General features: G+C 41.3%; 1 long non-coding RNA gene across 13 annotated transcripts in view; it reads right to left on the bottom strand.

The window, feature by feature from the left end:
* Window positions 1-3,335: 3,335 nt before the first annotated feature.
* The window catches only part of LOC104686075, a 40,060-nt gene continuing 16,563 nt past the window's right edge, over window positions 3,336-26,832 (bottom strand). For 12 of the 13 annotated variants that reach the window (XR_751252.4, XR_002044380.3, XR_005601444.1 and 9 more), the window contains 4 exons: window positions 18,208-18,293; window positions 8,796-8,922; window positions 4,369-4,465; window positions 3,336-3,911 (listed from right to left, as the gene is read on the bottom strand). This is a non-coding gene — a long non-coding RNA (uncharacterized LOC104686075). The remainder of the gene's footprint in view (window positions 3,912-4,368; window positions 4,466-8,795; window positions 8,923-18,207; window positions 18,294-26,832) is intronic. The other variant, XR_005601454.1, reaches the window with a different exon arrangement.

The following is a 26,832-nucleotide window of genomic DNA, read 5'->3' on the forward strand; positions in this document are numbered from 1 at the left end:
AATTAAATGTAAACCCAAAACAATTTAAAAAGTGATTCATGGAAAAAAGTACTCTGATGCAGAGACCGTAAGTGTTTGTTCTTTACATTAACTTGCCGCAGCTAGCTGAAAGGGCAGAAGATTGCAAGTAATAGGACAGTGGAAATTTTGCTGGGTTTGGTGAGCCCGCTTACAATCAAGCATTTTAAATTATCTGGATTTACATGGCTTTGTACCCTTTCGTTTTCTCTCCTCGTTTTTTTCTGTTCCTGTAGGCCCAGTGTACTGAAGGCAAAGCTTCTTCAGTTTTAATTCACTTTGTCTTTTGAATTCATTAGATTTTGAAAGCTTTCAAAGGAAGTCACAGGTAGGCATTAGAGAAAATATAGAAAGTGGGACACTTCTGACTGGCTTGTATGTTTCCAGTGTCTAAAAAGAAAGGGTTTTTTTTAAACCAAACTGTAGGAGGGTTCATAAAAATAGATATTTACATTTACATACTGGGACAGATTCTCAGCTGCCATGGAGCAGCATTACTCCATCTTCTTGAACAGAGCTAATCCTATTCAGCACAGCTGGCTCTCACACGTGTATATATGTGTGGAATATGTTCAGGATTCTTTATATTTCCAAATATACAGAAAGCTGCTTCTCCCTCCAGGTGCTTTTGCCTGTGCACTAAATAGTGGGAGTTTTAACTGAGGGTGGTGTCTTCAGGGAGGCAGGGTGCGAAGGAATGTTGAAGTGTAAGGAGAGGGATGCATGTACAAAGGAACTGGCATGAACATAGAAACCCAGAGAAGAAGGTGAGGGAAAAAGGAAGGAAAATGGTATCCTACATAGCCATGCTGTGCCAAGCAACATTTGCATTCACAGCAACAGGGAGTTAAACTATGCTTGTGCAGCAACCATGTCTTTTGGAAAACACCTCAGGTGTTTACAGCTAGGTAGCAGGAATAGCATGAGACCTGCTAATGATAGCAAGGTGGAGAAAAAGGAGCTCTGCGCTCAGCTGCGCTGTTGCAGGACTCACGTAACACAGGACAGAGAGTAGGTGTCATATCAGATAGTGCTAATAGGTACCAATAGCCACCTTCACCCCTTTCCCCTCAGTCTCTCCCTGCGCCAGAGTCAAGTGAATATCAATGTGAAACAACTGTGTATGACCGTGTTCTTCTGCCCACACAGTGGGACCCTGGTAGTGATTCAGACTGTACTGGACTCTGGACACATAATGTACACTGAATATCCATAATAAATAATAATTACCACAGTAGGGGGCAGCAGCCAGCTGTGGAGGAAGAGTAGGGCCAGCTGCTGGAAGAAATGTAGGCACTGGCTGAGCATGCAAGCTGGGCACTGGGGAGGGCAAGAGGGCCATGGCTGGGAGCCAGTGGCAGCTTACTGCCAAGAAGAGGGAGATAAAAGCACAAAAGAGTTTCACCAGAGGGAGCTGCTCCTGGCCACCCCTCAGCAATCGGTAGCGGCCCTGATCCAGGAGGGAAGGCCGATGGCAAACAGGAGCATCGCCAGCCTGAGTGCGTGGCCAGCACTGCTCACACATACCATGCTGGAGCTAGCAGGATGGGTGTCTGTAAGCCAAGCAAGCCTGCTGCAGGGAAACAGCCCTGCACAGACCTGCTTGCAGGAGACCTACACCTCCTCCAGAAATGAGGACAGGCCCATCCTGTTCCCCTCAACATCTCCCCAGATGCACCTCCAGCAAAAGCAGGGTCAATACTCCAGAAATGAGTGCAGCTCCAAAAGAGACTGATAGGCACATGGCCAATGCTTTACTGAACCCCCTGATGGTCAGATCTCCTTAATTTCATTTACAGAGAAATGTTCTGGCAGCTCTGAAGATCCCCAAACAGAGCGCTATTACTTGTCTGAATTTCTCGGAAGGCCTGATGCTTAGCGCTTGGGTTCCCCAGGTCGTATGGTAAACAAAAAACTGCTTTTGAACACACTGCACACACTCAGCAGCCCAGTCATCTAGTACAACTAAAATTTATCATAGATTTAAAATATTTTTCTAACCCCTCTGAAAAGTAATTTCTAAGACCAAATCAGCTTTCCAGTCTCATTTTCCCAAGGCCGTTCGTAGCATGATCCTCACACACCGGCTTCTAAACAAGAGCCAACAGCATCACAGGATCAGCTCCCCTATTTGCCCCATATGGAATACTTAACTCTTTCACCAGCACAGCATAACAATTACTTAGCACGTTCTCTGTAATAATTTTAACAATGTGGCACTTTTCCCTTGAATTTAGCTTAGTGAAATTTATCTTTACTTATATTCATGTCTTACCTTCAAGTGTGCTTTCTGTGCCTGGTTATTTTTCACTGAGTTCAATTTCAAATAGATAAAACCTGTTTGCTTTTCTCTCCCAAGAAGGAGCATGTGTATTTCCAGATTCTATTCGCATCCACCAGGAAAAGTCACACTCAACAAATGAAGCTTGGTTGGCTTTTTTTGCTGTGTTCCTGGTTGGTTGAGCACAGGGGGTGTGATATGGGTGATGTTAAAGGAAAGCTGCTTTTCCTCCATTTTTCAACATAGAGGCTGACGGATTTTTCAGTCCCAATGTAAAGAAAGAGCTACCATCTGAATCTCAGTTTATGTAGCCCACAAGAGAGTGAAGAAATTGATAGAGGACATCCCAGGCAAATAGGGTATGGTATCAGGGAGAAACATCCATCAGTTTTGCGGGTAGTAGACAAGCATAATCCATGTGTGAGCTCAAATGCAAATTCATGGGCAACAAAAAGCCTGTATGTTGAACATATACACAGTTCAAACATAAAGAACCAGATTCTTTCTGAATAACTTATATCTGAACATCTGACCTTAAGAACCAGCCTCAGCTAAGTGCTGGCAAACACCGACATTTGGAAGGAAGTTAGGGGTGTTGCACTATTTTGAAAGCTCTGTTTTGAACCAGCTGTCATTGCGAATGTCTGCTGGTACCCTGTCTTAGCATACAGACTGTCACGGTTGAGCATAATGAGAATGAGCCAATGGAGTATATTGAGCTATGCTTTCTTGCATGTCCTTGTAGCCCAAATTATCCCTTCACACAGCCATAACAGGTAAGCTTTGAATCTATTTATGCCACATTCTAATTGGTTCCATTTAATTTGTGTATATGTCTCTCTATGTGTGTTTGTATATACATATATGCATATTTATATGCACATATGTATGTTTGGACATCATTATTAAAAGTAAATATGCATATGTCACAGATTATTGCTATGTACATAACAGATTCTTAGAGTAGTTGGCTTTATTATACAATAAAACCATAGAAATGTATTGTCTTCTTTAGAATAAATAAGGAACACAGGACTCATTGTACCATATACATTTAATAGTTTGGACATCTCAGTGCCCACATAAAAACAAGGAAACATATATTGCAATAGGCAGTATAATTATTTCAGCGAGGAACATCCATCCCACACTCCTAGAAATATGAGATTCAGCATCACAAGATTCTAGAATTATGTCATCAGCTGCACGAGTTTCACAGCTTATCTTTATGATTTTATGTTACAGAAGTAAACTCCAACAAAAATGTATAACACTGCCAATCTAACAGCACATTCATGTTAATACTAGCTGTAAAGATTTCAAAAAGGTGAATAGCATCAGCATTTCTATACATATGTGTGCACTTAAGTATATATATACATGTATACACACACATTCACGCATAAATGCACACATATAGGTGTGTGCTATGTATATAACCTGTCTTTAGATATGCCATTATTTTAAAAGGTTGGTTCCAAGTACACTAAACTTGACAACAATGTTCTATACAGCTGGCCAACTTAAAGAAATCCCTGCTGGTGCACAGAAGATCGAGCTAGCTGGGATCATTAAGCATCATCGGATGAGGCTGCAGGTAGCTGAAACGTTCCTTAATGAAAATTTAAAGAGAGCAGATTAAAATTATATTCCTCCAATCCAACAGAACACAAAGGTAAAGACAGTCAATTACAACCAAGATCTCATTTAGCACTAAAGGAGTGTTGTAGTTTGTAGATCAGAATTTATTGCCTGAAGTGAACATCTAGGCTTGTGACTATGTATATAATTACTTTCTACAATGTACTCTCCTAGCACTCAGATGTAGTTATGGAAGATTATGTCTTCCATAATTTTAGTCTGTTATGTTCATGACCAAGAGTAGAAAATCTCAACAACTGCAACAAAGTTTTTTTATCTGTGCTATTCTGTCTTTTTACATTATGAGAAATAAAAGAAATGCAAAATGCCATGTATTTGTTTTTTTAACTCCTAGGTTAACTGTTTTAATAGTGTTTGGTTGGTCAATAAAGTGGCACCAAAGAAGTGGTTCAAGCAGGATACTCTACCTGTGTGCCTGTTCAGAATGCTTGCAGCCATCCCCTGGACACATCAGGAGGGGGTTTCAGTGACAAGACACCAAGGGTGCTCAGCTCTGTACCAGGTCTATTGTTAGATCAGAGAAATGCATCACAACTTTAAAAACTCATAACTAAAAAAGATACTGACAGGCAGCTTTGTGACTAGAAGAGATGAAGAACAAGGCTGAAAGGACTGCTACAATAGGGAAGATTAAGTGAGTTAAATATCTATGGGCTGCCTTAATGCTAACTAAACACAACATCACACTAGTTAAAAGAGATCAAAGAAGGGAAAGAAGGAAATTTGCAAAGTGATATAAAAAGAAGAAATATGATGACGTTAAGAAAGGAAAAAACTGACAACAAGATACTCTAAGCAACACAACCACTCCCTTGAGACATGGCATCACTTAGGAAATTTAATCTAGGGAAAAAAAACCCCCACAAAAATATGCCATAAGAAACAATTTCATTGTGTCAGGGAGATGTACTGGATGACCCAAAAGATACATTGCTAATTGGTGCGCACCCCTTATCTGCAATTTTCCTTGCTTGTATGGCCAACTCATCATTACTTGTCTGTATTTGGTTTCTCTGGGTCCCATCCAACTCATGCTGTACTCAACACAAGTTTCCAACAGGAGCAATAGGACCTCAATGTGTGCTCCAAGTCTTTGTGGTTCTAAAAAGAAGAGGGGGAAAAAAGCCCACACTACTCTGCAAGAACTTAATTTATCTGGTGTATGAACATATATGCAACTAAACCAGATTGGTCCCTTAATACTTTTCGGATATTTAAACCTGTGTTTATCCTTAGAGATATCTGAGGAAATGTGCATTTGCTTTCACTTGGTGCAGCTAAAATTTTTGCTAGGGAGGAAACTTACAGTTCATCTAAAAATAACTTCTATTGAAAAACTGCTTTGGTCATGGAAGAGTGAAGAAAATGCTCTACACCAAACTAAAAAAAATTATATATATTACACAGAAATGGCAGAGATCTTTCTATTGCTAAAGCAATAATGTAACCAATGAAAAAAAAACTGACCATGAATTCTGAACTCAAGACCATAGTTTTCAAATCCTTTTACCGAATGTCTTCATATATATAATCAAATAGTGCTTAAAATCCAGCTTGCTTGCAGGTAGGGAATCACTATTTTGTGGCAGTTCAGTGCTGGCCCCCAGAGAGGCACAAATTTCTGTGTAAGTGAGGCTGAATGTTCAGGGGTCAGGGCTGTGTGTTGGTGTTGTCCATATATCTAGAGGCTGGTATTGTAAATCTTTAGAGCAACGTTTCTTGAAAATACTAAACAGACATTTTGGTAGCCAGTATTGAGCCTGTGGCTATAATGCTTCAGGCTGTGATCTTGTCAGCTTTTACAAGATAAGTAGGGTCAGGCAGGGTCACCACTTGGATTGGTAATTCTAAAGAAAGGCAGGAGCTGCAGGAAGTGTCTCAGGCAATAGAATAGCTGTAACCGTTTTCCCTGAGTCTTTTCTAATACCCTGATGAAGGCATAATGCCAAGCTGTGACACAAGAGCAAGACCCTCAACCTCTGCAGCCATCAAGTGCATCATTTTCAAAGGGGTCTTTCCCTGGCCTGGCATGGAGGTGTGAGGTACAGTATGTGGGAGATGGCAAAATTTAGGTGCTGCTGGCACACATGGTCCTGGATGAATAGAATGTAAATTTGTGGCTCCAGCATTTTTCATCAGGAAGGGGATACAGGGATGAATGCCCTTTCTGACATCTTTGGGGATGCTGGCAGCTCCAAATTAGGTTTTGTCCATGTCTATAAAGCAAAAGACAAGCCTACTGAGCGAAGACCTTGTACACTAACTTTCAGCCTCACACACTTCTACAGAAAGTATAGAAGGGCTGATAATGAAATCCTTGCCCAATGGTCTACATTGCCAAGAATTTTAAATTGTAGGTTAACCAATTTCTCCTCTAAAGTTCAAACAATAAATAAAATTCTATGTGAAAAATGGAGCCTTTTATTCCTTTGTTATAATCTGATCAGAGTAAACTACAGATGTTAAAAGGCACTGTAGTTCAAAGAATTAAAAGAATCTTACAGGGTTTGTACAAAGAAAAGAGTTTTAGAGAATGATATGGAAAATATTATAATGGTTTTATATAAATCAGTGGCACATCCCCACTTTGAATACTGTCTTCAAATTTGGTCACCTCATCCCTGAAAAAAGAAAGTAGAAATAGAACAAGTCCAGGGAATGGTAATGAAAATGATAAAAGTCAAAAGGATGGGAAATTTCTTGAGGAAAGATAAAGAACATAAGCACCAGCTTGTCTCTCAGGAAAGATTTATCCTCATGGGACATTCATAGATATGGCGCTTAGGGACATCATTTAGTGGTAGACTTGGCAGTGTTAGGTTAATGGTTGGACTCAATGACCTTAGAGGCCTTTAATGAATCTATGATTCTATGATTCAAATCATACTGAACTGAACAAACCCTCTCCATAAACTAAGAATACTTACTGTTGTCTCAGACAATCTACAAGATGTCTTTGGACCCCAGCAGTTTTGGAAAGGTCTGGGCCCTTGCATGAATCAGTCATTGCAGGTATTTTCCTCAGTGCACCCTGTTCTCCTAGAGAACTTTCATCCACTGGAGGCCAATCTGACTCATGGACAGTGGGCAGGACACAGAGCTACATATAAGAAACACTTGTTTTCCTTTGTTAAATCATAGGATCATAGAGTGATTAGGGTTGAAATGGACCTTAACGACCATTTAGTTCCAACCCCACCACCATGAGTAGGGATACCTTCCATTAGAGCAGGTTACTCAGAGCCCCATATAACCTGGTCTTGAACATTTCCAGGGGTGGGGTGTCCAATATCTCTGGGCAACCCCTTCCAGTGCCTTATTGCTTTTGTAGTAAAGAGTTTCTTCCTAATATCTAATCTAAATCTATTCTTCTTCAGCTTAAGGCCATTGCCCCTTGTCCTGTCACTGCATGCACTTGTGAACAGTCCTTTTCCAGGAACTTGACTATATTCCTAACTAATTTTTTGGGTCTAACTTTTAGAAACTTCACTTTTCTCTACCTTTCTTTCTAACTTCTGAAAGTCATAGGTGATTGAGAGGTATGAATCTATTGACTTGACTGGCAACCTTTTCAGCTAAATCGCTCATCTTCCTCGAAAATGTGCCATGTGTCTATTAAAGTAGTCTCAGTCCCGAAGGGCTTGCACAGTCTCCCTCACTTTGTGTGATGAGATCCCCAGTCTTGGTCAGAGTTCTACTTAAGCATGACTATAATATAAATAACATTTTATCCTCAAGATCTTCAAACTTAATTAGCAGCAAAGGAAAAAAAACCTCTTTCCTATCCTGCAAGGTGAAACAAAAAGGTATTGAGCTGCAAATGGATGAAAGGTATTGCTCTTCCAAACAATGTACAGCTAATTAAAGGAACTTGCTACTGCATGGTTAGTACTGAGACAAACAGCATCATATTTGTAAATGAGGAGTCATTTTTATGCATAAAAGCAAATCGTCACACAAAGTTCAGGTTGGGTTAAATTCAGTTACATGCATTATGCAGAGGATCAGATTAGATGATAATAACGGTTGCTCCTAGCCTTAAAAAATCTGAGTTTTATGAGCTGCTACCATGCAATGATATCTAATCCATTTTCAGTTCATGGCATGTGCCAGTCAACAGGCAGTGTCAGGATGGCACCTTCACTCATGGTAAGCCATCATACTGGGCCTTCAGAGGATCAGGAAAGTCTAGGAGGTTTTTCAAACTGGTGGCTGTCACATCTCTTTCTAGAGCAGGACAATTCCTTTCTCCTCCAGCCCTGTATGGGAACCCTGGAGGCAACCAGTCATATTCATGCTAGCATGGTGTGTCTTCAGCTCTGTCTGCAGATCAGGAAACAGCAGTCAAAGTTTAACAAGGTCTTGGGCAGAAAGGTTTGGAGGAAAGTGAGGAAATCAAAAGGTCAATGGCTGAAGTTAGCTGTATCTTTTGACCTATGTGACAGCACACGCTGGAGTCCCAGTGCCCCATTACCCAGACCAGCATCCCTTCCATCCCCGTCTAAACCCAGAACCACCCACAGGAACATGTGGAGGCAGAAGGTCCATCCTCAGCTGCCCATGGGTGATTTGTATAACTGCACCTTGGAAGCAGGACAACATTCCCCATGGACAGGTATGTTCTGTGAGGTTCCTGGCACTCTTTTCTACTTTAGATATCCTAAGGTGGGGGCAGAAGCCAGGAGAGCTCATTTGTCCTTATTGCCTTATCTCATGTTACCTTACTGTGGTGGGGCATGATAGATACCTGATTCATCTCTGAACTGTTAAGAAAATGTTAATGCTAATAAGACACCAAGAGAATAGAGGCACTCTTTATCATGATTGAACTTACCTACAACTTCAGTCATCTTACAGGCCCCCCAAGAAATCAAGGGGGATGTCTTCTAGTGAATAGCTGTGCTGGAGTCATTTCAGTTAAGGAAAGTTGTTTCGGCCTTGTGGGTTGAAAATATTATCTACTGGGGGGGAAAAGAAAAAAAAATTAAAAAGGGCAAATCAGCTCCTTACACTAGTGGTTTTATACCACCAAGGTGTACTTTTATATAAAGTCACAGAATACACATAAAGTAAGCACAAAATGCTCATGCAGTTGCTATTCCAGGATGTTTGTAATGGCAAGTTAGATTGTAAATTATCTCTTTAGAGGGCAGAAAGCACAGTGGAAATAATGTATATTATTCATAAAAATGATTGTCCTGTTCACTTGTATACTTCTGCAATTTATTCTGTAACAGCTTTTTACTTCAAAGAAATCACTAGCTAATGACATCTCAAACTTAAAAAATCCACTTATTCACAACCCTGTCCCCAAGGGAATTCCTGCGTGTTATCAGAAATTTTTCCAAAGATCATTAACAGATATTACAAACCAATTGAAACTGAGTATTTTCTTTGCAAATTACTTTTAACTTTAGAGCTATTGAAAAAAGACATTGAGTGATTTAATTTACTTAATCTGTCTACAGATTGCAGCTATGTGCATATCCTGTGATTGCATTTCCAACAAAAAGCATATATAACTATCCCTAATAGGGATATTTTTCTAAATTATCGTACAAGATCAGTAAGATCTCTGCAGATATTAATGTTTACTTTTTCATTTAGAAAATTGCACTCAAAAAAGAAATGGGCATCTTTATTCTGTTGTTATTTTAGAAATAATAGCACACTATAATACTTATTTTACCTGCTATTTTAATTAAAACTCCAATAATCATCATATCCTTTGAGGATATGTTCTACTGATTTTCTGAAAAATCACTGTATTTTCATTAGGCTGTGAAGACAATGTTTTAGAAACACCTTACAAAGCAATGAGTATACCAAAAGAGATCCTCTATCTTGCACCAATCCAAAACAGCAAGCTAATTCAGCAGTGGAGGGCTGGAGATTGTATCTGATTCTGTACCTCATTGCCTTAAATTCCAGAGAACCTTACATGTGTCAGCACCACTTCTGCAGGAAGTAGGAAAAATCTCTTCCCCCATGAATATTTAGCTTGCAGCTTCCTAGCTAAGGTTCCTGCTCTCTTTGCAGATAAGAGAAAAGGGCTTGAAGCCCCTGAAGGTTGGGTAGACTTTGAAGATATTGGCTTTGAATGAAAGTGAACACAGCTGCTGTACTTTGCGTACTGCTCAGTCCTGATCATGTGTTACATGTGCTTTACCAGGACACTCTTGGTAGACATATGGGCAAAGCAGGCTAGTTTGAGGACGAGAATCAGGATTAACTGCTGGGAAGTTCAGCGTAGCTGAGCTGGTGACTGGCCAAGAGGCATGAGCAGATAAAAGGTTTTAGACGTCTTAAAAACTTTCTTATCAAAAATGCAGGTGATGAACTTAGTGGGTATGTAGATTGGGAGCCTGGACTTGGACATCTATATGCCACATGAGCCTCAGTCATCCATCCCCTTTTGTGGCCTTGGGCCCAAAGACGGCTATTCAGAGAAGGACCCAGATTTTTCACAGCAAATAGGTGCATAAACATCTTTTCTTATCTTGCTTTGAGTGGTGGGAGAAATGTGCAGGAAGGGTGACAGAGAATTTGCAGGTGGTAGCACCTTCCTTGGATACTCTGCATCTTCCTATCAGCTGGGTCAGAAGTCTGCGACCAGTCTAAAAACTTCTCCATTCCCAGTACTATTGAACTCTCACTCTCTTGCTGTTTTCCTTTCCTGTGTTACAACAGAAAGATCTCCCAATTAAAAGATTTCTTTTTTTCCCAGTACATCAAAATACATGGGGTCAGTTAAGTTAAGGAAATTTCCAAACTCTGTCAAGAGCTGAAAAAATTACTCCGTGAGCTATGTGGTGTCCAGTTTTGTCCTGTAAATATCAAGAGACCATAAATTTTTACAAAGGTCCCATGCCATTAACTTGGCAATTTGTTCCTGCCACCATCCTGTGGAGGTAGGTAGGCATGAGGAAGAAGAGGAACTGGCTGCTACTGAGCAATTAATATCTGCACAGGTTACTGGCTTGGTTTTAACCCACGCTACACTCAGATAAGTGCAAAGGGAGGATAGCATGCCCTTTTTCCCTGATAAAGTTGCAGCCTCATTCCTGCTCTTCATTCACCCCCATGATCTCCTCAAGACACTTGTCTAGTCATGGTCCAAGCCCCTAGTTTACAGCCATAATAGCACTGAGACTGTCAGTAGATGTCTCTGTGAAATCCAACTACTTTTCAGGATTCCCTCATTTTAGATGTGTTTCCCTCACCCTTCTGCCACACACTCGCAACTGGCATTACAGTGTCAGATCAGATGGCACACATGGAAAGCCAGAGCTAGTGGCTCAGAGCTAGTGGAAAGCCACATTTGCTAGTGGCTTTTGCTTCTCTTAGCAGTGCAATCTCTTGTGCATATCCAGCTCCAGGGACAAGTCAGTTCAGCGCTCCATCCTCCCACTCTTCCCTCCCTGCCTTTCCCCTCCCAGGAGCCTCGTGTTGTTTGAGCTTTACTACAACCACCCGCCCAGTGCTCTGGGCTCCTTCTGCGGCTCCTTCTACTTGGAGACTGGCGGCAGAAGCCACCACCGTGCCTCCATCAGGGGTGACCTGGACTTTCCACCTGCCAGCGTGAGGTGCGGTGCCATCAGCTGCCAAACTGGCACAGCTCCACTGGCTGCAGCAGCTGAGTGCTTCTGTTGTCACTCAACCCAGGACGTCTCCACGGAGTCTGATAACACATCTGCTAATTAATGCCAGTTGTGATCATTGGTCAGATCCTCAACTGGGTTAAATTGAAACGGGCCCATTTAAGCCTGTGACCATTAGCAGCAGCTTAGAGCTGACCCGACAGTTTTCGCTATAACATAAATGTATGTCTTGTTAAAAGTGAGTAAAACCCACCAACAAGTTGCATAGAAACTACCAAATTATCAGAAAATTAAACAAGTGCTAGTAACTCCCAGCCAAGGCCAAATTACAATGGTGGCAAAGAAGTGATAGGCCCAGGTACATTAGCAACTCTCTGAGCTATCCAAACTTCTTATAATAAAAATAATTGATTAATTATATGTGTGCTTCTGGGCACATTCACCTTTCTGTAAAGAAAGCCTAATGAGTCTTTCTTTTAGAAAACAGACTATCAGAAAATTTAAATGTGATTCTTTTAACTTGTAAGCATAGTGGTTTACATTTTAACAATAGAAAAGATCAAATCTATTCTTGAATTCAGTTTTTAAGACTTATAAGCGACATCAGTAAGTGAAAAGGAACAGTTCAATAATTTTCTTTGTATTTTTTTCTGTCCTTTGTCAAAATTTTATTTCGGTCAGTACTTCCACCCTGTTTGTTTGTATCACCAGTCCTCTCAAACATAACAAGCAGAGTTGTAGAAATTAAATCTTAAACAGAGGTAAAAAAGGTACTCTGGCAATAAAGCAAAAGTTTGATCGGTTGTGTCAAAAGGAACTGCTGTTATTATTATAATTTATTATTTGTTAAGCACTGACAATATACTCAGTTCTGCTGATTAAGTTTTTCTGAGCAAGTTCTACTGATTGTCTTCTGAGGACAACACACTGTACTACAAAGAAGATATGTGACAGCTATCAAGACTTTTGCTTTCAAGACTCACTTAGCAAAACAATTACATGCCAGTTATGCAGGTTTTATGGAAAAAAAGAGAGAAAATGCATAAACTGAGTAAATATCATGACTTTTGTGTTCACTAATTTTCCTACTCCAGATCTCTCACTTCAGTACTGTCTGACAACCTCAAAGTTACAGTGAGTTTTGAGGAAGATCTAAAGCCTCATCCCTGCTTATATTCAGTTATAAGCATCATGCTATATCAGAGGCAAGCACACAGGCTGTATTGTTAGAATCTGTCTTTGGATCTGGGACTCACTCCCCAGCAAGGGCAGAGATGGCTGAATAGGGCCAGCCTGAGACAGACAAAAATCAGAACAACTCCAGACTCACACATACATTTCCTTCATGACACAATGCAGAGTTAGCCAGTGCTCTACTCATACTTACAAAGACATTTGGGGGTGCAGGTGCCACAAGAGAACCTTCCTATCCTTGCTAGGCTGTCAGGGCTGTTTCTCTAACAGGCCTCTTGTTAAGTTTCTCCACCCTGAGCTATAGGCACACTTTTGCAGGGCATCTAGGAGTCAGGGATGTGGGTTTCTGCTGTTCTAGAGGCACTGCAGACATTCTATTCCTGAAAGTCCATCTGAACTTTGTGCCTGGTTTATATCTACTTTAGCATGTAAAGAAATCACAGTTTTTTCCTCCACCTTTGCCCTTAGATAATTTATGTATAGTTGACCTCCAGGGTGGAAGATTCCCCAAAACAGGCATTTGATGGCAAAATAATGTCCATGCATCTGTGTGTACACAGCAAGGGACGTGGCTGAGGACTGCTCTAAGAATCTCTGGCCAAATTTGCGTGTCAGGAGGGTGCCAAACAGACATTGTCCCTTGCCCCAGCCAGGCAACACCTAGGCTTTCAAACCACAGCACTGCCAGAGTTCCAGCTGTGCAGATGTTCTTAGAAGAAAAACTCCCTTTTGTCTGCTTCTATCCTTTAGCCTGCACACTTCCCTAAATCCTGCCAGCATGCTTTTTTTTTTTTTGTAACTGACAGAGAGAAGTGAGTTCTTATATAAATCTTTTGTGTGAAGATCAAACTGCGTGCATGTAGAACTATTATTTTTTTTAAGGGAAAATCTGCCCTAAAATAATCATTCCATGTTATCCTCACAGAGTGTCTGCTCTGCCTTTTAAAATGCATCCAAGGCCACCCTCAAGACCAGACTCAGTGCTGGCAGGCGGCGGGCTGCAGCTGAAGTCTCTGTGCATGCAGGGAGGGCAGAGCATGGGCAGCCCAGGGCAGGATTGGGGTCAGGGGCAATGCAGCTGGAAGGTACCGTAATCTGAGTTGCTCCTTGTAGACAATGTCAGCCTTTGTACTGGTAGAAACTTGTGGGGCAACTCGGGAGCTGGGCTGGGTCATATGAAAAAGGTGTTTCTTTACCTAGCCAGCTTGGACTCCTCAAGCATCCAGCTGGCAGACCCTGAGGTTTCAGTCAAATCTTGTAAGTTAACATTAGTTTACTAATAGACTGAGGAGTAGAGGATTTGGTTGAGAAAACATAGCCTTTCATTCATAAACTCAGAAACCCTTGTAATGGAGAGGAGAATCAGCAAAAATGATCATCTGATAACAGTACTACTGGGAAATTCTTTATAAAAAAAGAAAATACTAAAGAAGATAGCCCCAAATGGCAGTACAACAGCAGTTTTAGGGTCAATTTCAGTGCTGCTTTGTGTTTCACTATTTATAATTTACTTACCAGCTAGAAAAATGATCAGGTATTAAGTATAGTGAAGCCCCCATGTGTGACACCAAGCAGTAGCACAACTCACTGTAGTAGCTTCTCTTTGGGAAGCCTCCCTCTCTCCCTTTTTCACTATTTCCCTTCTTCTTGCTTCCTTCTTATGCTCCAAATTTCCTTGAATACAATATAGTCAGAGTTTTACATCCAGCTCTAATTTTCCCAGAAGGGACAGCTCTTAAAAATCAGCACAAGTTCTTTTACTCAGGACCTTAAAAATGGACTTGCACTCCAGTGCAACCATCTAATAGACAGATGAACCAATTCCATTAATATAAAAATATTCTACCTGTGCCCATCCCCCAGCAAAGCTTTTGCCAAAGCTGGAACAAAACCCTAATCTAGACTTTAATAAAGTGGAGAAAAATCAACTTCCTTTCACTCCCCCATTCATTCTCCACCACTGTGATTTTCTAAATTTCAGGCAAGCCTGTCACCAAGAGCTGCAGGGCCAAAAGTGGCTGGATGTGCCGTATTCCTGGCCCAAATGGAAGCAGAAAATACTAAACATCTTGCATGGAAGCCTGTTCTCATCAGGTTTGTAGCCCAGCTTTTTTCATCAAAAGCAGTGAGGATAGTACACAGTTCAGAAATGCATCCAAGCATATGGGAGTCTCTCTACACTAATCCTCCTTTTGAGCTTCATCCAGCACTAAATCAGAGCCACACCAGAGAGAGAAATAATGCAATAACTTGTGGAAAATACATGACTCCTCTCTATTAGGGTATGGAAAATCAAACATGACTCACTTTTCTATATAAATTGTTGGAGGAATATTAACAGCATAAAGCATGGCAGGGACTGGAAAAAAAAGTCAGGTACTACTTAAATTTGCCTGCCCTGGGACTATACATCCCCATGCACCACAGGCTACATGTGCAGGGCAGTCTTTGCTAGGACAGCTACAACAATCTTGGAAGAGTAACATGATAACGGCACAGGTGACAAAAATCACCTGAGAGGCTAAGAAAATACCTTTTTGCAGAGTTGACCTGCACAATGCTCACAGCCTTGTGACTGCAGCCACCACTTTGAGAGGTCCCCTGAGAGCATCACTGCTGGAATTACAGGGAAGAAGGGTTGCACAGTCGTATTTTCCCAGACAGAATAGAGAGGTCTCTGTCTGAGGGAGACAAAGGGCTTTGCTGAGCTCATCCAAGGACAAGAGGGCCCTATGGCTGCCCTGAGGACCAGAGAGTGTGTCATCAGCACTGCCTTGGACGTGGCAGCAGAACAGGCAGAGTGGTGACATCCCACTCCCCACCACAGTCTCTGGCCTCACCTACTGAAAGCAAAAGCAACAGAAAAAGCAGCAAGAGGAGATCTACATCAACTTCTTGAGATGCTGTAGCAGGGAAGCACAGGCTAACCAGGACTTGAGCCCTTCATTGCTTTTTCCATATGTCAAAAGAAAAAAAAATTCAAAGAAGTGCAACCCTTATCCACAGGCTCCAAACACCACTCTCTGGACCTCAGACAGGTGACAGAAAGAAAGGTTACCAACAGAGCTTGCTTCAGGTGTGCTGATGTGTTAGGGAGCTGAAAAAGAACTGTCAGCTGACAAAATTATGGGGGTAGTTGAGGATACAAGTTAGGAGAGGGATTAGCTATGTAATTAGCAACAGGAAAAATAAATGCAGCTCCAAGCACATAAGCAGGTACACGTGCAGAGCCAACTTAGAACTTGTAAACAGCCTATTGTTTCCATACATAAGGACTTGCAAACAGCCTGTTGTTTCCACACATTAACGTCTTCGAATAGAATTTTATTGATCACATTTATTGCCTTTTCCTGATTAAAACTGAGAGAAATCCTTTTTTTTTTGTTTGTTTTCTGAAAGAAAGAAATCAGTATATAGCTCTCGAAAATTATTGACCAGAACCTCGTTTGGTATAACTCAGCCTCACTATCATAGAATCATAGTTATCACAGAATCATAGGATCACAGAATTGTTTGGGTTGAAAAGGACATCAAAGACCATCTAGTCCAACCCCTCTGCCATGGGCAGGGACACCTTCCACTAGACCTGGTTGCTCAAAGTCCCATTCAATCTGGCCTTGAACACTACCAGGGATGGGGCATCCACACCTTCTCTGGACAACCTGTTCCAGTGCCTCACCAGCTTCTTAGTGAAGAAATTCTTCCTAATATCTAATACAAACTTACCCTCTTTCGGTTTAAAACTACGTTGCCATCTACAAAGCAGAGCATCTTTACCCCAGCTTAAGATTTTCTCCCATATGCTGTTTCTTTAGAACAACTTCTCTTCCCCTTTTTCTTTTTTTTTCTTTTTTTTTTCACAGTATGCATCTGGTTTAAGGTGACTTTTTCTTTCCCAGCATATGGAGCTGAATGATTATGATGATTTAGATTTATTTTAAATCACAGCCTATTAAATGGAAAAATAAATGCTAATATGTTGATATGGTTTACTTCTGGATGAATTATTGATATGAATGAGTAGTTGCTGCTATCATAATTACTCTTTATTAAATAAATATATTTTGAATTAGAGATACTTGATTAAGAAATCACATTTTTGTCTTAAAATTGTTTCCCTGCTGCTAGTATAAGAAATACCTTACATTTCCTCTATGGAGGAAAAAAAAAAAAGCCAGTGAAATGGGTCTATTTTTTATCTTTTCCTTTGCTCTGTGAACTTGGCAGTGCTTTGTGCATATTCCCTTTCACTGCTTCTCTTCTCTAATCAGTTAAGTGAGGCTCTTTCCCCTCTGTTGTTTGTGTGGATCTGTCACATAGCACCTAGAGACAGAAAAAAACCATTTTAAATAGGAAAATGCAAAACACAAAAACTAAAGGATTGAGTATCAGGTACCTGAAACTCCTCTCAACATTTTCTTTTAAGCTGAGCACATTTCAGACTAATAGTGACTCTTTAACATAAATAATGATCTAATGAAATAAATATGAAATCGAAAGAATCATAAAAAGAATTTTACATTTAAGAATGCCATCTGTGTAACACTTAGCCTAACAATGAAATCATTTCAGTGCCAAAACAGCTCACTCCGCTTCCAGCACAAGTTACAGGAGAGGGTAATGGCTTTGCAAAATGGCATAAAAGTCTGAGTTCAATCACAGAAGGAACACCTGGGTTCAAACTCCCTCTGCTTCACACAGACAATGGATCTCACACATGAGTTCCGAACTCACCCCTTCTAACGTTTCCACCTTGAGTCATCAAGAATTTTCCACAAAGTGGACAATTTTTATTTCAAGGAAATTTAGATGTCAGAGGAGAAGATTTTGTGGGTCAGTGTGAGGGGATCTAGCAAGAACTATTACACTGATTCTCTGTTTTCCAGCTGTGGAATCCAGAGTCAGTATCATCCGACTGAAGTGCACAGGACTCAGAAACAAGACCCTGTTTAAGCATATCTGTAGCAAGAAACATTCTCTCATAAAGCACTTAGGACTTAACACCAGACAAATTATCAGGTTTTGGGATCAGTGTCCTAAGCCACAGGTCCGTCTGGGCATACACGGGAAAGCTCCATGTAGCAGGATGGAGATGCTGTTTTTATGAAGAGGGAAGCCAAGCCCTTTCCATGTGCAAGGCGGCGCAGCAGAGCCATGCAGAATACAATGGAGATTGTTTGTTTATACCAGCCAAAGAGAAGGGAACATATTTGTTTTGAGTGAGCTGTGTTAGAATACATATTGTTGTATATGCCCAGGCCTCATTACACCATGCTAGTCTTCAATATGGATCAGATCCTAAAACTGCTTGACATACTGAAATAAATGTGAGTTCTACCCACAGAACATCTCCAGACTTAGGCCTCATGTCTGTCAATGTCATCTCAAAAAAACAAATGTTCAAAGAAGAAAAACAACAAAAGTATCTTAGAGACTGTGGAGGATGCTCACGTGTGGTAGATGCCATTCAAGGGGATGCTAAGGAATTACTTGGAGAGAGAGAAATCCGCATACCAAGACTGGAGAAAAGAGTGGGCCTGAAAAAAAGGAGAGAGAATAAAGTTTCACTGAAAGAAATATTTCTTGTTTGTATTTTAGAAGTTACTCTGAAAACAAGAGGAAATTCTTCCTTCACATCAGCAATGAGGCCACATTAACATCTCTTCAGGCAAAGGTGGCCACAGCTCATATTTTGCTTAAAGATGTAATTGTGAGGGCATTCACAGATGAAGAGTTAAAGTGCTGTTCAATAAACAACCTGAAGTGCTGTATGCTGCATTCATATAAGGAACGGTATGAGCCAACAGAGAGAGATGTTCAGCTGCAATCAAAGAGGATCTAAGCCTAACTGAGCGCTCACATGACAGTTGGGATCATTTCGGATCCCTTCCAATGAAGATAAAATAGCATCAAAAGCAGGGCATTTTTTTTCTTTCTTTTAAGGATGAAAACACAACATCATTAGTCAAATTTACTCTGAACTTCCACCTCCTCATGTTGATTTGTACTCAGGTTCAGTAAACATATCTTTCCATCAAGGTAAATAAATGTAAAAGCCCATCAGTAACTTAATTGCTTAACGATAGATGCAGTGTGGGGTGTAACACTGTTTCTGACTATACTGTTGAAGTTAACGACCTCTCAAAAACACCTATTATACAGCTTGGCAGTAAAAAAATCTGTTCCTTCTTGAAAATCTGCTTATAAAATTTCAACCATTTTTTCCTGTTGTTGGGGAGGGGGTGGAAACCTCTCAGGACAATTTTTCAGATGGACTGATGTAAAATGGAGTTTATTCATTTGAGACGCCATCCTTTGGGGGCCTGCATGACCCAGGGAAATTTAGGCTTGAGAGAAGCGGGGAGTCCACAGTGAGGGCGAAAATTACACAGCCTGGGGAAAATATCTCCAAATTAAAATGCCCGTGGTTCTGAGTGGGACCATTTGCTGGCAGGGGTGGAGGGCTCAGTCCGCAGATGTCAGGCAGAAGCCTGATCTTGCATGCATAGCACACACCTAGGGACATCCAGGAATGTGCCTTCTCCTCTGTCCTTGCACACCTAGAGCCCTGGATTGAGGACCCATGGGAGAAAGCAGTTGTTCCCGTTAAAACCAGGCCATTTAATAGAGGCGAAGGCAAAATCATCTCTCCAGTGAGAGAACAGTGAGGGAGGAGGGTACGCCAAGCATCTGAGAGTGAAATCTGGCTCACGGTGGGCAGGCAGGCACAGTGCAGAGGCACAGCTGCCAGCCTGACATGATGGATCAGAAAAGCTACTAAGGAGCTGCGAGAGTCCAGGCAATTGAAACAAAGCAAAACATGAAAAGGCAATAGGTCAGACCTTCTTTGCAATCTATCAGTTAAACTAGTATCCACTTCCAAAGGAGTATGATGTCCTAAGCAGTAGACATCCCAGCACGTGATTGCTACTGTGATGGAGGGACAGGCTTACCAAAAGGAATTAATAATAATAATTCCTAGTAGTGCTAATAATTTAGTTGAAGTTGTTCTGTAGTCAACCCCTCTGAGGAAATAACATGGTTGGGCATTTTGGCTTAATTCTATAGTCCCGTACCAGCTTTACTCAGCCCATTGGAAAACAAAGGTGTGTTCAAATCTGTCCATTACGTGGGAGGCTTGAGCCAAATTCTTGCCTTCCTTCAGTTAGGCAACAGTGATGAGTGCCACGGAGTTGATTTCAGCTGCTTTCTCCAAAACCCTGAAGCTTTCAGAAACATTCATTTCTGCTGGCATCACTCAACAGCTCATTGTTAGAATTTGTTCTCATTGGCATGCATGAACTGAGACTGATGTACGGGGTGATCCAGAGTGACAGCCTTCAGCCCCAAAAGTGGATACCTGCTTCCCTTAGAGTCCAGGGACTCACACTTGACTCAGAAGGATATATGCAAAAATTATCTTTCCTCTTTCATTTGCGTGTGTTAAGACTAAGTGTGTTCAGCCAAATTAGCAATCAGGCAAACTGTGCATGCAGAAATCTGCACTTGTACAAACTGCATTTTTTTTGTAACATTCCAGGATTAAATATCTTGACAAAAGATGAAAACCCTTTAACAAATCTGCCCCTAGAGAAAAGTAACATTTTTTTATTCCATTTACTGTCAAATGACATACAGTTGAACACAGTCCTATAGGTTGATTTGTTGCTTTAAATAATGTCACTAACATCCAGGTATCAATGTGACGGTGCAGAAAAAAGAGTTCACATTGAGCTAGATTCAGTTGCAGACCTAGAAATTGAAATTAAGTCTGATGCTACATGCTTAATTCATGTTTGTGTGACTGAGAAAGGGAGTATCTGGTTTACCTTGAATTTCCTGCCTTAGTGTGGTAAAAACATGACCCATCACATTAATTAAAAAATAGTTTTCAAATGTAACTTAAGTGGTATTGCACTGGCAGGAGGAGACAAACACCTTTTTGTCCTTGACATGTTATGTGATATAAAGGAAGCTGTTCAATAGCTTTTTCCTTGATTCCAAGGTAGGTCTTACGATTCTCACTGAAGAACAGGGAAAAGGTATGATGACATCTCACAATGAGAAGCCAAAGATTCTGCTTTACCAAAAAAAAAATTTAAACATTTGTCCCTCAAAACCCATAACCCTCTTCTGACCACATTGTTTAAACAGGTGCCTATAGGTAGTTATCACATATGTTATGCAGGTCTATATTTATGTCATTTGAGTGTTGTACCCAGGTTGGTATGTTCAAGTTTAATACCCCGAAATACTATGTCATAGCAATGGACTTTCAACCAGCACACATTTGACTACTGATTTCACATATGTGGCTGGGACTAACTTTTCTCCTAATATGGTGATGGCACAGGCACTATTTAAATGATTCCTGAGTCTTGTAAATATACACCAGATGTATCTTTTGTAAATGTTACATTTTTCAACATCTCAGCATTTGTGAATAGTTGAAAGCGATGCCAGCCATGCTTTAATGGGGCACAGAAGCGTACTGCATTCAAAGAAATGGCACACCATTGCAATAGTCAAAATTACAAGTGCTGTCAAAAAGCTACATTTGTGCTTTATTGATTAGCACCAGGTAACACAGTGCTTCACAACGTGCCTTCATATGTGCCTCTTTCAGCTGACAATGTTTCCCTGCACATGGGTAACACAGAGGGGGAAGTGGAACTTCCAGGGCTGCCCTGGGGAAGAAGAAGGGTAGAGAGGCCTGGGGAGTCACATGGGCCCCCTCAACCACTATGATGGTCAGAGGTGAAGACAGACAGGCTGTGGGAGCTGCCACTCCCACAGCCATGGTCACAACCCACTGCCACAGGGATGTGCCCACCATCCCAGAGCTGGGGAGGGAACGAATCTCACCTTTCCCACGGGTACGGATGCAATTTGAAGCTATGATAAATTTTCCTGCAACACAGGCTCCTGCTGCTTGGCCCTCCCTTGTTGCAGAGGTAACTCAGCACCAGGGAGAGGTATCTCCCATTAGGAGCCTCTACTGGCGCACAAGGAGAAGCCTTGTGAGGAGAAGCCACCTCCTGGGCTTTTCCAGACCTCTCTTTTTTCTAAGCTTTTCCTGACTTTCCTGTGTCATTGTAGAAATCTCACAGAAGACCCAGGAGCACATGTGTAACAGGTTATGGAAAATGTGCTCTCTCCACCTTCTACCTCCTGGCACTTGCCCTCCCCGTCACCACCACATCCAGACTGCCCCCATGGTCTCCCTGTTAGCACCAGGCAGTAAAAGGAGCTGTCAGAAATCAGCCACCACATTTGCCTAAAAATGCACATTTTTGCAGGATTTGTCCCCCAACTGTCCCACAGATAAGAGGAAAGACCTTTATAATATTGCACAATTACTATTATTTGCAAGGCAGAGTGCTTTTGCTCAGTGAATTTTGTGCTGGAATTGCACCATGAGACTCAGTTCAGCAAATCGGCTAAAATCAGAGCTAGGTGGCACAGGACAATAAACTTAGGGGGAATGGACTAGACGTAATGCCCTGCTACAAGTATTATTTCCAAGTTCACAGGCTTGCAAATTAAAATGTCCCTGGATCACTGCCATAAAAAAGAACATTAAAAATCAGGGGAAGAGGTCTGGGCATCTGTTAGAAGCATCTAATATATACCAAATGTGTATGCTGAGCTTCTTAGATATACGCATTGCTGAAATATAGCCTACGATTAATGTAAAAGCAGAAATATTTTAATTGTATTTTTCCATTTGATATTCAAATGAAAAAAAATATATCTTATTAAACACAACACTTGGCTTTGCTATTTTAATAAAAAATAAGTTGTTGAGGAAAAGAAAAGCAAAACTACTGATTCCTTTCCTTATGATGATCAAATGAGCCTTTCATGTTTGTATCTTATACTCCACTTTTTAGCATTTTGAGGCAAATAGCAGATATCAAAACTTAGTAAATAATCAAAGACTTATTCAGTTTTCCAAACTGTCATGCTGCTTATCTTGTAATAACTGATCTCTTAGGTAGCATAAGCTATTTAATTGCTACTGAAGATTATTCGAATGAAAAAAGAGACGACATTCTCCCTTACCCCTCAAAAAGACAAAACTATATTCTTCAAAAAGACACATGCCAACAGATAGATTCTGATCTCTTCTACACATGCACAAGTGCAGTAGCTAATTTTACAAGATTTGATAGGAGCTGCGTATCTGAGATTACACCCTGTCCTCCAGACTGCGCATTCCACATGGAAAATGACTTAATTTGGAAATAAATTTTGTTGCTGATAAATCCAGACTCTCAAGTCTCTGGGCATCCAAAGAACGAAACCTATTAAATTATTTTAAAAAACAGCTACTGCATTTTAAAGGGACTTTTTACAGTGTTGGCAAAGTGCGTATTCATGTATCCCCCCTGACATGATAGACTGTAATGGCTCCAGTCTGTCATGTCAACCATCTGCATATTAAACAGTCCCTAAGTACACATTGACACAGCAGACCCTAATAGCTCTGAAGCCGTAACAATCTATTGAGTCAATAATATGCATGTTAAAGAGCATCTCCTGTACTTCCATCAATATCTTTTATCTTTTCCTTAATTTGTATCTTCTTTTTATATGTATATTCAGAGTTAAAGTTTTAGGAACCTTTATCCTTTAATGTGCTGCCACAGATGTGAAACATGTGGCACAGAGAGGCGCATACAGTAGCAAAATCCTTCCCTAGTATTGGAGCCAGACCTTAAAATAAGAACTGTAATATTTTTACACTGACAGTGCACATTCTTCCAGATAAGGTGGAAATAGCCCCTCTTGTCTGCTGGGCTGGACCCAGTGTGGTGAAAAGCCCGGGAAAGTTTCCTGATGATTTCACGGGCTTTGGATGGAGCCCAGTGTGATGATACTCATTTCCTATCATACATTTCCTTCTAATTAAATGAAATAGGTCACAGGGGGAAAATGAAACAAAAGACAAATGTATTTACTTACAGTAATATCAACCCCCCAAAAACAGCAATCAAAAACAAGAGAAAAGATAATACAAAACATACTGTCTCTTCATTAATGTGAAATTATGTCTGTTACCAGAGTCTTAATTCATTCCTGGGTGATCTTGGGATTTTTTTATACCATGGAAGAGGGAGACTGTTATTTAAACATAAGAAAATGGAGGCTTAACTTCTTTTGTCTAAATAACTGGCAGGAATAATTCTAATTTTCTTTTGCTCAACTTCACATCACCATACCATGCTGCAATCCTCTCGCACCCTGATCACAGGACTTTCCCATCTTCTTCCAGTCTCCTTGCTCTCTGAAAGCATCACAATTTGGCTCACACTTTTAAAAGTGAAACCAAAGTGCAATTTGTGTTTCCAAAATGTAGACCCGAGGACAGGGAGGTCACTTGACCCTATCAGCAGATCTTAGCTGTCCTAAATTCCCTTCTCCTTTCCATTAATTTGATACCGATGTATCTTTGATGCACATAGGGATTTATTCCAGCATATTCTTGATTAACTTTCACCCCAGTGAGGGCAGAATCATGCTACTCTCCCTATTGCTTACCAGGAGTGTGCAATTCATCCTACCCTTGCCTTGCATCATTCCATGTCCCCAGGCACACCAGACCAGATCATCTACTTCTGTGCCTCATTCAGTACAGCATCCCCTAACTTCATGACAAGAACTGAAGGCACCTGCCTTCTATTAAGTCCTTGGTAACATCTCATAACCAGCAGGATTTCTTCCCAATGAAATGGAAGGGAAGTGGATCAGATGCCCACATGAATGCCCAGGGATTTGCCCAGCCATGAGGCAGGTCCTCAAAACCTCAGACTAGTGCATAAACTTCATCTTATGTGTGTTGTCTACTGTGTGTGTTATCAGGACAGGACTTTCTAAACTACGGATAACACAGTACTCACAAAGCACAGTAGTCACTATTTGACCTTTTTCACTGACAATCTAGCAAGTAGATTTAGTTTTGGGCAGGATATGTTTTTCTTTCTAAATGAAAAAAAAGCTATTGAAAAAACCTATGCAAATGAACAAAACCTACAGAATAGGTCCCATTAAAACAAAACCAAAAACAAAACAAAAACAAAACAAAACAAAAAAAAAGGCAAAAGTCACTGGAAGTCCTGCTATGTTGCCTGTATTTCCTTTAGCTGAGGGAGACAGCCTCAGTGTAGCCCTGGAAGGGCTTGTTCCTGACAGAAATGGTTCATTATAGATGAAACATATTCCTCTCTCTACAATATTATGGGGAGAGCCACATCCATTTGAGGAAAATAGGTCCTCTCTGGACCTCCTGCAGGAGCTCTCTTTTGCTATTCACTCTGGTGCTTGCTGTGTAGCAACCCAACAGCCCCAACCAGTCCAGCCCTGGTGAAGGTAGGAACATCCCACAGCAGCCACACAGCAGGTCTGGATCATTTATAACATCCCTTGCTCCTCTGGCACTTCTGTTTGGGCTTGATGAGCCTTGTTGGCTTCCCAGAACTTAACAGAATTACCAGGCAATGCCAAAGAAAGACAGGAGAAGGGCTGCTGGCCACACAGCCAGAGTCCTTTAACACAAATCCTCTGCACAAAGGATTACTGGGTTGGGTCACAGTCACTCTGGATGGCCAGTGCTTCTGGGAGTTGTTCCACTGATTTAAGTGGATAGATCATCCAGTCCAGCTTCATGGATTTAGAGCAACCGATACCTGCCACCAAGCAAAAGAAGAGCCACCAGCCTTGGCCCATAAATGAGATATGCAAGGGCGATGAAGGTAGGGCAAGTGAAAGAAACACAATGCTGTAGGTGAAGTGCTCCTTGTTCCCCCAGCAACCCTCTTGTGTGTGCTGCAAATGCAAGGTGGGCTCGCCTCCTGCTGCCTTGTCCCCCTTCTGCACAGCCTGTTCCATGCCCAGCTGCAGCTGAGCCTATCCCAGGCTGGCCTAACCCTGAATGGAAAAATTCCCAATTACTTCAGTGAAGGGGGCTCTGTATCCTCAGGCAAATGTGGGAGAGCAAATTTTGGTAGGGCTATGATTTCACTGCCTGTGTGCATAGGACATCTCCTTTCCTACACAGAGGAACGCTGGCCACCCTTCCCACTTTTTTGGTTCTCAGTGTTCATCACTGCACCTGGAGTTATCTCCCATTTACCAAGGAGTTGATTTAAGTGTCTGACTCAGTCACATATGTTTGGCTCCCTTATTCAGAGTAAGATTTGGCCTACTAGCTGTGAAAACAGCTTATATCACATGTGCTGCAAAGCCTAGCCAGAACAGGCTGAATAAAGGATGAAGTTTAATCATGGAAATGTTGACCTACAAATAGAGAACAAAATGTTAAACCACATGGTATAGGGTGCTGCACGCCCCAAATATCAAGGAGAGGGAAGAAGAATTGAACACATTTGGAAAGTAAAGCTTACTGTTTGGGGTTTGTTTTGTTTTTTTTTTTTTACTTCTTCTTTCTGCATATTCGGAGAGTCAGACCCACACTGTTCCCGCTCGCGATGACACCCTGGCATCTGAAGAACAACATGACACCCACCACAAAATGCTGCTGTTGGCTGGCGCCGTCTAAAGCAGCGAGGTTTGGTGAGGGAGGTGAGACTGCCAAAGGCAGGCGAGTGAGGGTGTCACAGAGTGGGACCCGGCCGCCTGTGTGACTCCGGTCTATGGGACCTGTACAGACCGGGGGGAGGATTAAGACCCCTTTCATCCTCTGTCCTTGAAAACTAGTCCTGGGTTACCTCTTACAGATGGGGGGCAGGGGAATGTCAACACTATTTACACATCATCTTTCAGCTGGGACATCCTCACCTTTGTGGGTTTCACACAAAGAAGGGCAGTGTTTTTGGCAGAAAATCCATTTCCATTTTTAATCATAGCCATCACACAAATGGTTCATCTCACAGGATGGGAAAACTTTCTCATAGGCTTTATTTAACATAATTTTGGATGTTGCAAAGGACAAAGAATAAATATTTTAATCAATCAGCTTGCTTTCAATAACTTGTCAGCTTTGTCTTTAGGTACACTACATTTTATACAAACGTAGTTAACAGCAACCGGCCAGGCCTTACTGACTGACAACTG

Source organism: Corvus cornix, chromosome 1 (assembly GCF_000738735.6).
Source record: "Corvus cornix cornix isolate S_Up_H32 chromosome 1, ASM73873v5, whole genome shotgun sequence".
NCBI lineage: Eukaryota > Metazoa > Chordata > Aves > Passeriformes > Corvidae > Corvus > Corvus cornix.